Genomic DNA, 15,330 nt, shown 5'->3' on the forward strand with positions numbered 1-15,330 from the left:
CCCGCAAGATCCTCGCCCGGCAAGTACCATCTCTCACCATCCCCAAACGGACGGAGCCTAGTGCACAGGAAGGGCACAAGCACACCGGCTCTGGGCCTGGACGCACGCACACCTGTCCTCGGGCTGACCACACACACCTGTCTGCAGGCCAGGCACCCTCACATCTCACAGCCACCTTCAGGTCCACTTCAACCCCAACCACCTCAAGCAAAGGGCTCTCACACAACTATCTTGGGCAGGGACACACACGCACTCACGCCCATCCAAAGGCCGGCATGGTGCAGACCATGGCACCCTCACACCCACCCTCGGGCCCCTTCTCTTACGCAAACCCGCCTTCACACCCCCTGGCCCTCGGCCGCGGCGTCCTCCTGCAGACCCTCCCCGACCGGGTCACCCGGGGCTCCGATTCCTAGCACGACTGGGCTGGGGGGCCTCCGCCCGGGCCAGGCCGTGGGGCCGCAGCGAGGCCTCTCCGCCATCTTCCCGGCCCGCGCCGCCCACCTCCCGCGCTCTCACCAGCCGGCCCTGCGCCCGGCGCGCCGCCACTGCCCCTCATCACCGACCGCACGCTGCGCCCCTGCTCCCGGCGGCTCCCGGCCGCCGTTGCCGCCGCAGCCAGCGCTTCACGTCCTGGGTCTCCGCCGCTAGTCCAGTGCGCTGCGGCCGCGCGTCCCCCGTCACCAAGCGCAACCCCCCGCCTCCGACTCCGCCCCCGCGAGGATGCTGGTGCCACCAGGGGGCGCCGCCCGCGAGAATGCAATGCGCCTGCGCCACCGCGCAGCCCCTCGGGAGCCCAAAGTGAGCCATGCTTCTGTTGGAGGCCCCGCCCCCGAAGCCGCACTAGCCAGCCGTTTCGCTCTCACCTGTACCCGCCCACTTTTTGAGTCTGGGTCACCTCAGGTGTGTCCTAATGTGGGTGTGGCGTGACTTTATTAGTTCTAACCCTGCTGGGGTTCCTGAGCTTGACATTTACCTCTTCCTTGATTCTGGAAAGGTAGCCATTGTCTAAAATATTCTGCGTACTCCATGTTTCTAACGTCCCTTTATGATTTTCCTCCTTTTATTTCCTTAACTATTCCCGTGGTAACTCAGGCTCAGCCTTAAATGTGCTCTCTCTCTCTTTTTTTTTTTAATGTGTATTGTATATGAAGCATGTGCTGCTCGCACATGCCAACGGTGTCCGTGTGGAAGTCGGAGGACAGCTTCTTCCACCATGGGTTCTAGTGATGGAACCTGCACCATTAGGCTTGTACAGAGAGCACCCCTACCCACTGAGCCATCATCGCCGCGGCCCTTTTAAATTTTTTATTAATTTTTAAAAATTTGAGACAAAATATCATACGGCCCATGCTGACCTTCAACTTCCTATGTAGCCAAGGATGACTTTGAAATTCTAACCCTTCTGTCTTCATCTCTCTTGTGCCGGGATTACAGGCATACGCCACCATATCTGGTTTACACACCTGTGGAGGTGGAACCCATACTAGGGAAGCCCTTTACCAACCTAGCTGCATCCTACATCCTCAGCTGCCATTTGGGCTTTTTTGTACCTGATGAGCTCTTGCTATGCGTACCCAGGCTGGCCTCAAACTTAAGATCTGTCTTTAACAGATTACAAGTGCGTTTGTCACCCTCCCAGACTTTGCTATATTCAGATTTTTGTTGTTGTTTGTTTGTTCGTGTTTTGTTTTTTTTTTTGAGACGGGTTTCTCTGTGTAGCCCTGGCTGTCCTGTAACTCACTCTGTAGACCAGGCTAGCCTCAAACTCACAGCTATCTACCTGCCTCTACTTACCTAGTACTGGAATTAAAGGTGTGGGCCACCACTGCCAGGCACAAGTTCTTTTTCTTTAAAAAGCAAAAAACAAAACAGCAAACTTATTACCCAGGCCTAGAGAGACGGCTTAGCAATTAAGAGTAAATACTGCTCTTCCAGAGGATTTGAGTTCAATTCCCCGCACCCATGTCAGGTGGCTCAAAACCACCTGTAACACAAGCTCCACATGCTCCATACATCTGCATTCATGAATACAGACACACATAATTTTTTAAATGATAGAAATAAGCCTTTTGAATATTTTACTTACTTGGTTTGTGAGCACATATGGCTGCGTGTGTCAAGACCTCCATAGAGATGTCAGGAAACAACTTAAAGGAGTCATTTCTCTTCTGCCTTGGGTCCTGATGTTGGACCTTGGGCCTTCAAGCTAGTGGCAAACACCCTGACCCACTGAGTCATCTCCAGCTCCTGTGTTCATTTCTATGAGTTGTATTTAAATTCCACTTGCAGTCAAATAAAACGGCCCAAAGCTCTTCCAGGACCAAACAGCATTCCATCTATGTCCAGACCCTGTATAAGAGAGTTCAGACAGTCCAACACCCTGCAGTACTGCAGACCTAAGCCCTGGGGAATCTCCATTGTGGTCACACTTAGTACTTTCTTGCTGAGTCATCCCATGCTAAGCACTTATGTATGGAAGAGGGCTCCTGTTCTGTCTTCAGCTCCCTCAGCAATGCGGCTGGAAACAGACATTCTACATACTGCAGAGAGAAACACACCAACAGCAAAAGTCGCCAAGCAAGGCAATTTATCTTTGCAAAAATAAATTAACCAGGCTTGCAAGTACACTAGGGCCAGAAGCTCACTTAGTTTTTATCCTAAGGCAGGTGGTGACTGTGTCTTTTTTCCTATTGCCTGGGGTCACCTCATAGGCTTTCCTGACTGACTAGTTTTAAAAGAATTAGCACAAAGTGAATGAAGGGAGAGGGTGAGGTATCAGCTGCTGCAGATCAAGTTTGGGAATTGGAGGAGGGTGGGGGCTTTATGGAAGGAAAAGCTTTTCTAGGTAGAGGAAAGTAAAGGGTTTGAATTTCTTTTTATTTTATTTTAAGATTTACTTATTTTATTTATATGAGTACACTTTAGCTGTCTTCAGACACACCAGAAGAGGGCATCAAATCCCATTACAGATGGTTGTGAGCCACCATGTGGTTGCTGGGAATTGAACTCAAAACCTCTGGAAGAACAGAGGGTGCTCTTAACCACTGAGCCATTTCTCCAGCCCTTGAATTTGTTTACATGAAAGTTTTAGAGGGTGTGAGATAGACAGAAGATTGGCCTTTGGTGAGCTAATTACCTTTCATAAGAAAAAGAATTTTTTTCTTGTTCATTCACCTGAAGTAAGCTGACTTGGATGAAGCAAGACCATCTCCTCCTTGCTGCTGAAGAAACATCACCAACATGGCTGACTGGATTCCTTTTGAGTGTTTTTTGTTTGTTTCAATATTTTTTAGATGTTCATTATTTTTATGTCACGTGTTTGCCTAAATGAGTGTATATCCATGTACCACATTCATGCAGTGCCTGTGGAGTCCAGAAGAGGGCATCAGATCCCCTGGGATTGGCATTGCAGACAGTTGTCAGCTGCCCTGTGGGTGCTAGGAACTGAACCCAGGTCCTCTGGAAGAGCAGTAAGTGCTCTTAACTGCAGATCCAGCAATACCTACCCCTACTGTCCCCCCCACCCCCCACTGCCTCTTCCCTTCTGAGCCTTTGGTCACAAACTAGAATGAATGCTACTCACTCCCAAGAAGTCTTGTGTTTTTCTTCAGGAGACTTTCAAAGATGGCAGCCATTTCATAATTTCTCAGACCCCTTTAGTTAGGCCTCCTATTGACGACCAAAAATCTCCTATTACCAAACCATAGGACTGCCCACACCCATCTCTGGCCTCCCGCTTTCCCTGTGGAAAGTTTTCAAGCTATTCTGCTCATTTTGAAGGTTCGACTAGAAGTCTGGACTCATTTCTGTCCCTTTCATTATTAATATGTCCATTTTTATTGAACAGTATTCAAGAGCATTCAGATACATTCTAATATTCTTTTTTTCCTTACTGTATTTTCTGTGCCTGGGTGTTTTTGCCAGCAATACTTGTGTACTATTGTTTGTGCCTTGTGCCTGTGGAAGTCAGAAAAGGGTGTCAGATCCCCAAGGAATGGAGTTAGATGATTGTGAGGCACTATGTGCCAGGAATCTAACATCAGTCCTCTGGAAGAATAACCAGTGGTCTTTAAGGGCCAAGTACTCTCTAGCCTCTCTTACATTACTCTTTGTAAACACCTCCTTTACTTCCTACCCTATGCATCCTACCATCCTCTTATTTCTTTGGTGATTGTGTCCTGGAAAAAACATGCCTGGCACCTCAATATCATCTTTTCCTTGTTCGAAATTATGCACCGACACAGCTATGTTTAGGTTAGTTGTTGAATACGGTGCCTTCTTCCATTATCACCTTTTTCTTTCCTCTGGGGAGCATTCAACACCTTACGGTTGAATGGCCTTTGTTGATAGGAGTTCTGATGCTTAAATTATCAAATTGGGAGGATTAAGAAATGTCCCAATTCTGAGCATGGTAGCACCTCCCTTTGATCCCAGCACTTGGGAGGAAGAGGCAGGTGGATCTTAATGAGGTCAGCCTGATCTACATAGTATATTCTAGGCCAGCTAGGACTGCCTAACATGATCCTGGCTTAAAGAAGAGGAGGAGGAGGAAGAAGGGGAGGAGGAAGAGGAGGAGGAAGAAGGGGAGGAGGAAGAGGAAGAAGAGGAGGAAGATGTGCCCCCCTCCATGACTTTAGTGCAGCATACCTCTGGGCATTTCTGTGAGGGTGTTTCCTAAGAAGATTAAGGAGGAAAAACTGGGCCTGAAAATGGATGGTACCATGACATGAGCTGAGATCCCTGACTGAATGAAAAGAGAGAAACAAGAATTCTAGATGAGTTCCAGCATATCCTGTCTGGGCTTCCTGACTCACAGAAATTGTAAACAAGCAGCCTTATATTCCTTCCACAGCCCTAGGCCACCTCAGCCCCACCATGCCTTCCCTACTCTACTTTCAAACTGTGAGCCAGAAGAAGTCCTCTCTCCCTAGTGATGGTTCTTGTCAGATACTTGGTCATGGTGACAAGAAAACCCACACAAAAGTACTGATTGTAGATGTCCAGGGCTCCCTAGAACTGACCCTGTCTGTTGTCTGCATATGACACAAGATGTCAGTTTGTGCTGAGAGCAAGAGGAATCACATCACACTGTTGAGGAAAATGCCACGTGTCTTCTAGTAAGAGGACTTTTGGTGGGAAAGGGACTGTATGACCACACTTGCACTTCTCCTCCAATACAATGTAAGTAAGGACTCAGACCCTGGATGAGGGTTTCCTTAGAAGACACTATAGATCTATGTGTTCATGAGTCTTTTCATCACTGATACAGAATAGCTGATATAAGGCACAGTGGTGGTACCTATAATCTCAGCACTCAGGAGACAGAGAAAGGAAGAATCAGAAATTCCAGGCTAGTCTGGGATACATTGTAAGACCAAGTGATAACATAACAAGATGGCATCTCAAACACACAGAAACAAAATCTGACATAAACCCCAACCAACTCCTGAGAATGTATAAATACATAAAAAGGAATAATAAACAGGAGAGAAACATTTTTTAATAAGAGCATCCTAAGGGGGAATGGGGTGGAGATGTGAGGTCATCCGGTGGGACCACTTGCTATGGCAGAGAATCTGGGTTTGGGTGCCAGGATCTACCTAGAAGCTCATAACCATAATAACTACAGTTCTAGGAGGCATAATGTCAACTTCAGCCTCCCCTTATGAGCACTGTACACATGTGGTACACAAACATACATGCAGGCAAAACACCCATGCACAGAAAATAATAACAAATCTAAAACTATTAATTCACGATATCAATTCTAATAGATTGTTTTTACTTAAACTTTTTATACAGTATATTTTGATCATGTTTTCCCCTCCCCCAACTTCTCTCAAATCCACCCCTCCAAAAACAGGAAAATCAAAACAAACAATAGGATGAAAAATAACAAAAAGAAGCCAGACGTGGTGGCACATGTTTTTAATCCCAGCACTCAGGAGGCAGAGGCAGGCAGATCTCTGTGAGGCTAGCCTGGTTTATAGAGCGAGTTCTAGTATAGCCAGGCCTAAACACAGAGAAACCCTGTCTTAAAAAGAAAGAAGGAAAGAAAGAAAGAAAGGAAGAAAGGAAGGAAGAAAGAACCATCACCACTCCCCCACACACACAAAAAAAAAAAAACCCACAAAAAAAAACCCACAAACAAACAAACAAACAAACCCATAGAGTCCCTTCTGCTTTGCCTAACTACTCCTGGATAGGGGACCTGCCCTCCTGGACTGCTGTTGATATACCCAGTGACGCTTCAATGCAGAAAACTGATTTCCCCTTTTCTTTTCTTCATTTTTTTTTTTTTGTTTTTTTTTTTTGTTTTTTTTTTTGTTTTTTTGTTTTTTTGTTTGTTTTTTTTTTTTTTTTGGGACAGGATTTCCTGTGGATTTCCCCTTTTCTAGCAGTTATCAAATGCAATTGTCTTCTTGGTTAGGGGTGAGACTGCATCCACTTCCCCTTTTCTGTCCTGGGTTTTTTGTCTCATTTGAACCTATGGAGACCTTGTGGATGCTGTAACAGTCTCATATGGATATCAGTCCGGATGTGTCTGGAAGATGCTGTATCCTTGGAGTCATCCGTCATCTCTGGCTCTTACAATCTTTCCACCATCTCCTCTTCCTCATAGACCCCTGAGCCCTGCAGGTAGGAATGTGATGAAGACATTCCATTTAAGACCAAGTACTCCAAAGTCTTTTATGCTCTACCTGTTGTTCAGTTGTGGGTCTCTGTGTTAATTACTATCTACTGTAAAAAAGATGTACTATCTACTCCGATGAAGGTTGAGTGATGCACTGTATAGAAATATGCCATTTAGAGTCATTCTGTTGCTCTTTATGTCGCTTTAGCAGAATAACAACATCAGTTTTCCACTCGGCCAGTGACCTATCTAGTTTCAGCTTCTTGGCTACTTAATAATGTTCTGTTTCATGGGGTGGATCTTAAATCCAACCAAAAAGTGGTGGGTTACTCTTATAACATTTGTATCACTGTTAAACCAGTATTCATCATAGGATACTCTTGTAACATTTGTATCACTGTTAAACCAGTATTCATCACAGTCAAGTCACAGTTGCCGGTTACAGAATTTGTAGCAGGGTTATGCTAAGGCTTACTTTTATCCTCCACTAGTCTGCAGAGTACCTTCCAGCACAGTGAATGCTAGTTAGTAGGAGGTGGAGAGACTCTTGAGTGTCTGTGGGACCTTTGGCCTAACGACTCAAGATGTAACCGGTTCCTGGCACTGGAGTTTTTACTCAGTGACATGTCTAGTTGGGGCATTCTCTCCCCCTATTATGTTTATTCCATTTAAATTCCTTTATATATGCATATATTTAGGAAGCGTCCACAGTAGTAGGTTTCAGTGTTTTTATGAAAAGGCCTTTAGTGTTAGTAGTCCCTCCCCATATTCTCTCTCTTACCTCGCCCTCCCAGCTCCTTCCCCATTAATCCTACTAGTTTCCCACCACAAGTCCTCAATAGACACATGTGCCTCTATTCAAATTGAAACACACATTGAACATTGAAACATTGAAAGCTCTAAACTCTAACATATAAGAGATAACATATAACTTTTGGCTTCTGGACTGGGTTACCTCACTCAGGATGACTGACCTGCAAATTTCATGTTTTTCTTAACGGCTGACTAATATTCCATTTTGTAAATGTACCACATTTCCATCATCTGTTCACCAGTTGATGGGCAGTGAGGCTGTTTCCAGCCTCATACGATGAACATGGGTGAGCAGATATCTCAGTAGTAGGAGGTAGCATACTTTGGGTGTATGCCCAAGAATGATATAGCTGGATTTTGAAGTAAGTCAATTTTCAGCTTTTTGAGGAACCTCCACACTGGTTTCCATGGTGATTGTTATCAGTTTGCATTCTCACCAGCAATGAATTTGTGTTTCCCCTTTCCTAGTATCCTGGCCAGGATGTGCTGTCATTCACTTTATTGATCTTGGCCATTCTGACTGGGTTAAGATAAAATCTCTAAGTAGTTTTAATTTCTATTTCCTAGGGATATTGAACATTTTGTATTTCATCTTTTGAGAATTCTCTGCTTCATTCTGTATCCCATTCTTACCTGGGTTATTTGTTTTCTTGGTGTTCAGTTTTTTTTGAGTTCTTTATATAAACTAGATACTAACCTCCACCAGATGCTTAATGTATAATGTTTTTTCCTCATCTGTAGGCTTTTGCTCAAACGATGCCGTCCATTGCCATACAGAAGACTCTTAGCTTCATGAGGTCCCATTTTTTTGTTTGTTTGGTTTTTTTTTCCGAGACAGGGTCCTGGCTATCCTGGAACTCACTCTGTAGACCAGGCTGCCCTCCAACTCAGAAATCCGCCTGCCTCTGCCTTCCAAGTGCTGGGATTAAAGGCGTGCGACACCACCGCCCAGCTGAGGTCCCATTTATTAATTGTTGCTCTTAGTGCCTGTGCCATCCATGTCCACTCAGAAAGTCCTTTCCTATGCCAGTGAGTTCAAACCTATTCCCTGCCTTCTGTTCTGTGTAATTCAGAGAGCCTGGTCTCATATTTAGGTCTTTGATGCATTTGCAGACAAGTTCTGTTTAGAGCAATATATTTGGATTTTTCCACATGCAGACATCGAATTTGACCAGAACTATTTATTGAAGATGCTAGCTTCTCCAGTGTGTATTCTTAGATTCTTTGTCAAAAAGGTATCCATAGCTGTGCAGATTTATGTCTGAGCATTCAATTTGATTTCACTGATCGATGTGTCTGGTTTTGTGCCAATACAATTGTGGTTTTTGGTTTTTTTTTTTTTTTTTTTTTTACTATAGCTGTGTAATACATTGAAATCTGGGGTTGGATATATCTAGTAGTATTTTATTGTTCAGAGTTATTTTAGCTATCCTGGTTTGTGTGTGTGTGTGTGTGTTCATATGAAATTGAATTTTTCAGTTTCTCTGAGGAATTGTGTTGGAATTTTTGCATTGGGATTTTTGTGTTGAAAGTTTTTGTTTATTGTTGTTTTTGTTGTTAGTTGAGACAAGGTTTCTCTGTGTAGTCCTGGTTTTCCTCAAACTTGCTCTGTAGACCAGGCTAGTCTCAAACTCACAGAGATCTGCCTGCCTCTGACTCTTGAGTGCTGGGACTAAAGGCATGCACCACCACTGCCCAACTTTGTGTTCGATTGAATCTGTAAATTGCTTTTGGTAGTGCAGCCATTTGTTCACTCCAGTTCTCTGTGTGTGTGGCCGGGGTGGGGGTTGGAGGTCCAGTGCCTTATTCCGGACACTATGGACACTGCCCACATGTGGTGACCAAGCATACATGCGGGTAAAACACCCATACACATAAAATAAAAATAGCACAATCTAAAAGAAAAGTTAATATTTAATTTGGGGAGGAGAGGGAGCCATCCTCCAGGTTGGTGGGTGTCTGGATCCAGTGGCCTGTGCTTCGCACACGTGATGGTTGAAGCTGAGGCCATCGAGGCAGTGTATCAGACTGTGTGGAAGCCACTGGCCTGGGCACAACACACCAAGATGACAAACTCAAAGGGAAAGAGGAGGAACACCTGCTGTGTGTGTTCCAGGCTGTTTAGAAAACATGGAGTTCTTCTCTGGCCACGTCTGTGTGAATCTACAAGAAGGCTGATGTAGAAATGGAGTGAGTGAGCATTGTTGAGAAAGAAACACCCATTAGATCCATCACAGCAAGACTGGAAGTATCTCGTGTTACCCAGTGTGCTGTGGGCATCCTTGTCAACAAGTGAGAGCCTTGCTAAAGAATTAGTGTCCAGATCAAACATATTATACACTCTAAGAGCTTGAAAACCTTCCTGTAATGAGGGGAAAAAAACAATCAAGAGAAAAAGGAAGAGAAAGGCACACAGGTTTGGCTGGGGTGCAGCTTACTCTATTCAAAGCTGCACACTTTGTGCAACTGACAGAAACACGTCTGAACTGCTGGAGTCCACTCCTGATGAATTTGTAGCTTAATATACAAAAAAAAAAAAAAAAAAAAGGAAAGAAAGAAGAAAAGAAAGGAAGAAAGGACCTAGACTGTAAAATATTTTCCTTCAAAACAGCATAAAGCTGGTATAATAGTGAAATAGTGAATGTGTTCTATGACCTTCCCTGGGGAGACAAGAACAAATGTGTCTTCTCCAGACAGGGAACCCAGAACAGATAAACGATTCCACCCAGGTCAGCCTTAGTGAAGCAATGAATTTACTGAGGTTTCCTGCAGAAGCAAATGCACAACAGGCCAACCAAGCACAAAAGTGTGTCACTGCAGCGCCCTGCCAAGCCACTGCACCAAAGACAGTCCCCTCCTCCCACCTGTGGAAAGGCTTTGTCAGCCTTGCAACATTAGGAGTTTCCTGAAACTTGTAAACTTCATGAACTTCCTGGGCCTATGGGCTCCCTCTTTCCTTTAGTGTTTCAGTTGAGAGGAACAAGGTACACAATACTCCACTACTTCTTCTGTCTCTTACATTCCTTCTGGATCCTCTTCCCAATATTCCCTGAGACTTTGGAAGGGGTGACAGAGCTCTGGTTGCCTTCTTGCACACACGGTTGAGCACTGGGTCATTGTATCACACCAGTGTCTTGTTCTCAGCAGCTCAACCAGTTACAAGTCTTTTTTTATTATTATCATCATTTTTGTTTGTTTTTTGCTATTTGTTTTTCAAGACAGAGTCCTCTGTGTAACAACCCTGGCTATCCTGGAACTCCTCCTTGTAGACAAGACTGGCCTCAGAACTCAGAGATCCGACTGCCTTTGCCTCCCAAGGGCTGACATTAAAGGTATATGCCACCACCACCTGACTAGTTGAGTCTTTACAGTAGCCACCAGTTCCCTCCACAGAGGATATTAGCAGCAGCAGTAATCCATGAGCATAAACACACGTTTAGAAGTCAGTCTGAAAGCCAGGTGGGGTCAGCCAGACCTACAACCTCAGAATATAGATGGTAAAGGCAGGAAGATCAGGAGTTCAAGAACAGGCTTGGATACATAGCAAGTTTGAGGCCAATCTGAATTCCATGAGACCCTTTTGAAAAAGAAAGTCAATTGAGACAAGTATAACACATCCATTTCATAAAATAATTGTTGTATTCCCACTAGGGCCTATCACCCTCCAAACTGTAGTCTTTGTCTTGGTTTAGAGTATCAGACATGTGGAGCAGGCCTTAAATCCATCTGAAGGTAGTTGGTTGTTTCCATAAAAGTTTGCTGTTATTGTGCCAACAGATGACTCTTGTCTGGCAGGTTAGTGGTGCCACACCTGTCTATGACCAAGCATGATGGTCAGTGATAAGCCTCCTAAGCAGCATGCAAAGCACATTCTGTCACTACAAAGCCAGCCAGCAGGGAGGCTCGAGAGGGAGGCCAGCCTGGGATATAGTGAGCTCTGTTGACTTCCCGTATCTTCTAAGCTTTCCTATTTTGTGAATTTCTTCTACAGTCTTTTACTACATTGTTATTTCAGTTCCTCTTTTCTTTCTTTCTTTCTTTCTTTCTTTCTTTCTTTCTTTCTTTCTTTCTTTCTTCCTTTCTCTCTCTCTCTCTCTCTCTCTCTCTCTTTCTTTCTTTTTTTCATTTGAATTGACTTTCTTTTTAGGAGACAGAGCTCATTATGTCCTCACTAAGTAAGGACTTTGGCCCACATGGCTTTGTCACTGCCCATTGCTATGGTGAGGAACATGAAACTCCAGTCCTGCCTGCCAAGTGAGGTTAGCATGCTAGCTGAGGCTCTACTCCCTCATCTCTGCAGGAGATGACAATAGCCTAACTATTGACCTCTTGAACAATGCAAGCAATTGTTCTGAAAGAATAAGGGTGACTTATGATAAATAATAAATGTGAGCCAAGCCTGGTGGTGCACGCCTTCACTCTCAGCACTCAGGAGGCAGAGACAGATAGATCTCTGAATTTGAGGCCAACCTGGTCTATATAGCAAATTCCAGACCAGCCATGGCTATTTCAAAACCAAAATAAAGAAATTTAACCAATGACACATCTCCAGGTATGAATGGGAGTTCTAGCCTGGTCTACGTAGAGAATTCCAGGACAGCCAGGGCTATGTAGAGAGACCTTGTTCTCCAGCCCCCTCAAAAAGGATGGGAATTATAAGTCTATTCAAAGAAATCAAAGATGAAAATGAAATCTTGAAAGAGTCCCAAAAGAACACAAACAGGTAAATGAAACAAGGAAGTAGATACAAGATATAAATGAGGAATTCAATTAAAGAAATAGAAATAGTGAAGAGAAAACAAGCTGAAACACTAGAAACAAAACATGCAATACAAATAAAACGTCTGTGGAGGCCCTCGGCAATCAACGAGCAGCCGGAATATCTGCACTTAAAGGAGGAAGACTTGAACGTTCCACCAAGGACACAGAAATAAGAAGTTATGAGATGGAGTTTCACAACACCCCAGACACTATAAACAGACCAAATTTAAGAATTGTGTATAAAATGAAGGTGAATAACTCCATTCCAAGGTGTAGAACACATTTTCAAATAAACCATAGCAGAGAATGTCCCTAAACTGAGGAGACATTTGTCCAAATACATAAAGCATTTAGAACATGGGATCAAAAACAGAGCATCCTCTTGTTAAATTATAATTACTAAATTAATTATTATCTTAAGGTTTCTATTCCTGCACAAAATGCCATGGCCAAGAAGCAAGTTGGGGATGAAAGGTTTTATTCAGCTTACATTTCCACATTGCTGTTCATCACCAAAGGAAGTCAGGACTGGAACTCACACAGGGCAGGAAGCAGGAGCTGATGCAGAGGCCATGGAGGGATGTTACTTACTGGCTTGCTTCCCCTGCCTTGCTCAGCTTGCATTACTATAGAACCCAAGACTACCAAGCCAGGGATGGCAGCACTCACAATGGTCCTCCCCACTTGATCACTAATTGAGAAAATGCTGTACAGAGAGATCTCATGGAGGCATTTCCTCAAGGGAGGCTCCTTTCCCTGTGATAACTCCAGCTTGTGTCAAGTTGACACACAAAACCAGCCAGTACAATTATCATAATTAACTGTCAGTATAAACCCAAAATATTCAAAACAAAGTATATTGAAAGGGGCAAGAGGTAAAAAAGAGGAGGGATGGATATGGTAGTACACCCCTGTAATTCTAGCATTCAGGAGGCACAAGCTGATAGACCTCTATGAGTCCAGTGATAGCCTTGTCTACATGGTGAGTTCCACTGGCCAGAGCTACATAGAAAGTCCCTGGTATGGGTGGGGAGGGATAAAATCATGAATTAAAAACAGGCCAGGCCTATCAGAGCTAGTGATAAAACTCAGTGGGTAAGAGTGCTTACTGCTATTACAGAGAACCTGACTTCCATTGCCAACACCCATAAATTGGCTCACAACCATCTGTAGCTCCAGTTCCAAGGGCTCTGACACCCACTTCTGACCTCTGTGCACACCAAGGTATGCACATGCTATACATACAAAACACATAAAACAAGATTAATAAATCTAAAAGGAAATAAAAGATATTATAGAAACTGGAGATATATCTCCAGTTTCATATATATATATATATATATATATATATATATATATATATATATTATATATTCCATTTGGGAGGCAGGGGCAAGATCTCTGTGAATTCAAGGCCAGCCTGGTTTACTTAGTGCTGAGCCAGCCAAGATTATACAGTTACCTTATTTCAAATAAAATTAATGTAATAGGAAAAAACTAAGTTAAATTTGAGATTCCATTTCACCTCTGCCAAAATGGCTATCATCAAGAAAGCAAACTGGGTGGTGTTGGCATACACTTTAATCCCAGCACTTGGGAGGCAGAGGCAGGCAGAGCTCTATGAGTTTGAAATTAGACTTATCAACAGAGTGAGTTCCAGGGCATCCAGGTCTACACAGTGAACCCTGTCTCAAAACAAAAAAAATAAATAAATAAAAAATAAAAAAAAGGAAAAGAAAGAGAAAGAGAAAAAGAAAAAACTGGAGGGCATGGTGACACACTCTAATTCCAGCACCTGGGAAGCAGGTGCAGGAAATGCTCCGAGAGTTTAAGGCCAGCCTGATCTACATAGTAAGTTCCAGTTCTGATAGAGGTGTGAGCCTGACTTAAAAAAAAAAAAAACAAAAACAAAAACCTAATAATAGGCTGGAAAGATGGATATAAGAGCTTGCCACTAACCTCCAGGACCTCAAGTGTGATCCCTGTTGACTAGTCACATGATGAAAAAGAGATAACTGACCTCTACAAGTTGTTACACACACACACACACACACACACACAGAGAGAGAGAGAGAGAGAGAGAGAGAGAGAGAGAGAGAGAGAGAGAGAGAAGTTAAAACATTTTTAAAAGAATGATATATTATTTTATGTCTGTATTGGTTACTTTTCTATCCTGACAAAGCATCATGACCAAGGCAATTTATAAAAGAAAATGATGTTTTGTTCGATTTGGCATATGGTTTCAAAGAATTAGAGTCCATGAGAGTGGAACAAAGGTATAGGAGCAGGAATGGCTGAGAGCTCATGTCTTGATACACAGCAGGAGACAGAGAACATACTGAAAATGTTGTGAGTCTTTTGAACTTTCAAAGCCTGGCACCTCTTCCAGCAAGGCCACACCTCCTAACTCCTCTCAAACAGTTCCACCAAGTATTCAAACATGTGAGCCTAGGGGGTCATTCTTATTCAAAGTACCACAATGTATATATGTGTGTGCATATGTACATATTTGTGCACCATAAGTATGAAAGTGAAGAGGCCAAAGGGCACAGGATTCTCTAGAAATAGTGCTGTAGGCAGTTGTGAGTTACCCGATGTGGATGCTGGGGACCAAACCATGGTTCTCAAGAAGAGCAGTAAATGACTCTTAACCACTGGGTCATCTCTCCAACACCACACACACACACACACACACACACACACACACACACACACACACATACACACACACACAATTTTTTAAAAGAAAAAATAGGTTGGAGAAACAGCTCAAATAGTTAAGAGAACTTAATACAATCTCCTCTGGCCTCTCAAGGTGGCATCCACACACACATGAATACTCACACAGATAAAAATGAATAAATCTTTTTTCTTGTTTTTGTTTTTTGAGAGTTCTCTCTGTGTAATAGCCCTGGCTGTCCTGGAAATCACTTTGTAGACCAGGCTGGTCTGGAACTCACAGAGATCTGCCTGTCTCTGCCTCCCAAGTGCTGGGATTAAAGGTGTGTGCTACCATGCCCAGCTAAAAAATATATATAAAAAATTAATAAATCTTAGAGAGTATGTGGAGAAAACAAACACTTACTCATTGTTGGTGGGAGTGTAGTCTAGAGGTTTTT

General features: G+C 43.5%; 1 protein-coding gene across 4 annotated transcripts in view; it reads right to left on the reverse strand.

Moving 5' to 3' along the window:
* Positions 1-759, reverse strand: part of Arhgap39 (Rho GTPase activating protein 39) — an 82,657-nt gene extending 81,898 nt beyond the window's left edge. The window contains exon 1 of one of the 4 annotated variants that reach the window (XM_034516680.2): positions 520-750. The gene's annotated coding sequence lies outside the window, so the exon portion shown is untranslated. Of the gene's footprint in view, positions 1-326; positions 472-519 lie in introns of those variants that run through there. The other 3 variants (XM_034516681.2, XM_076912241.1, XM_076912243.1) reach the window with 3 other exon arrangements.
* Positions 760-15,330: the final 14,571 nt, after the last annotated feature.

The sequence above is a fragment of the Arvicanthis niloticus genome, chromosome 13 (assembly GCF_011762505.2).
Source record: "Arvicanthis niloticus isolate mArvNil1 chromosome 13, mArvNil1.pat.X, whole genome shotgun sequence".
Classification (NCBI taxonomy): Eukaryota; Metazoa; Chordata; class Mammalia; order Rodentia; family Muridae; genus Arvicanthis; species Arvicanthis niloticus.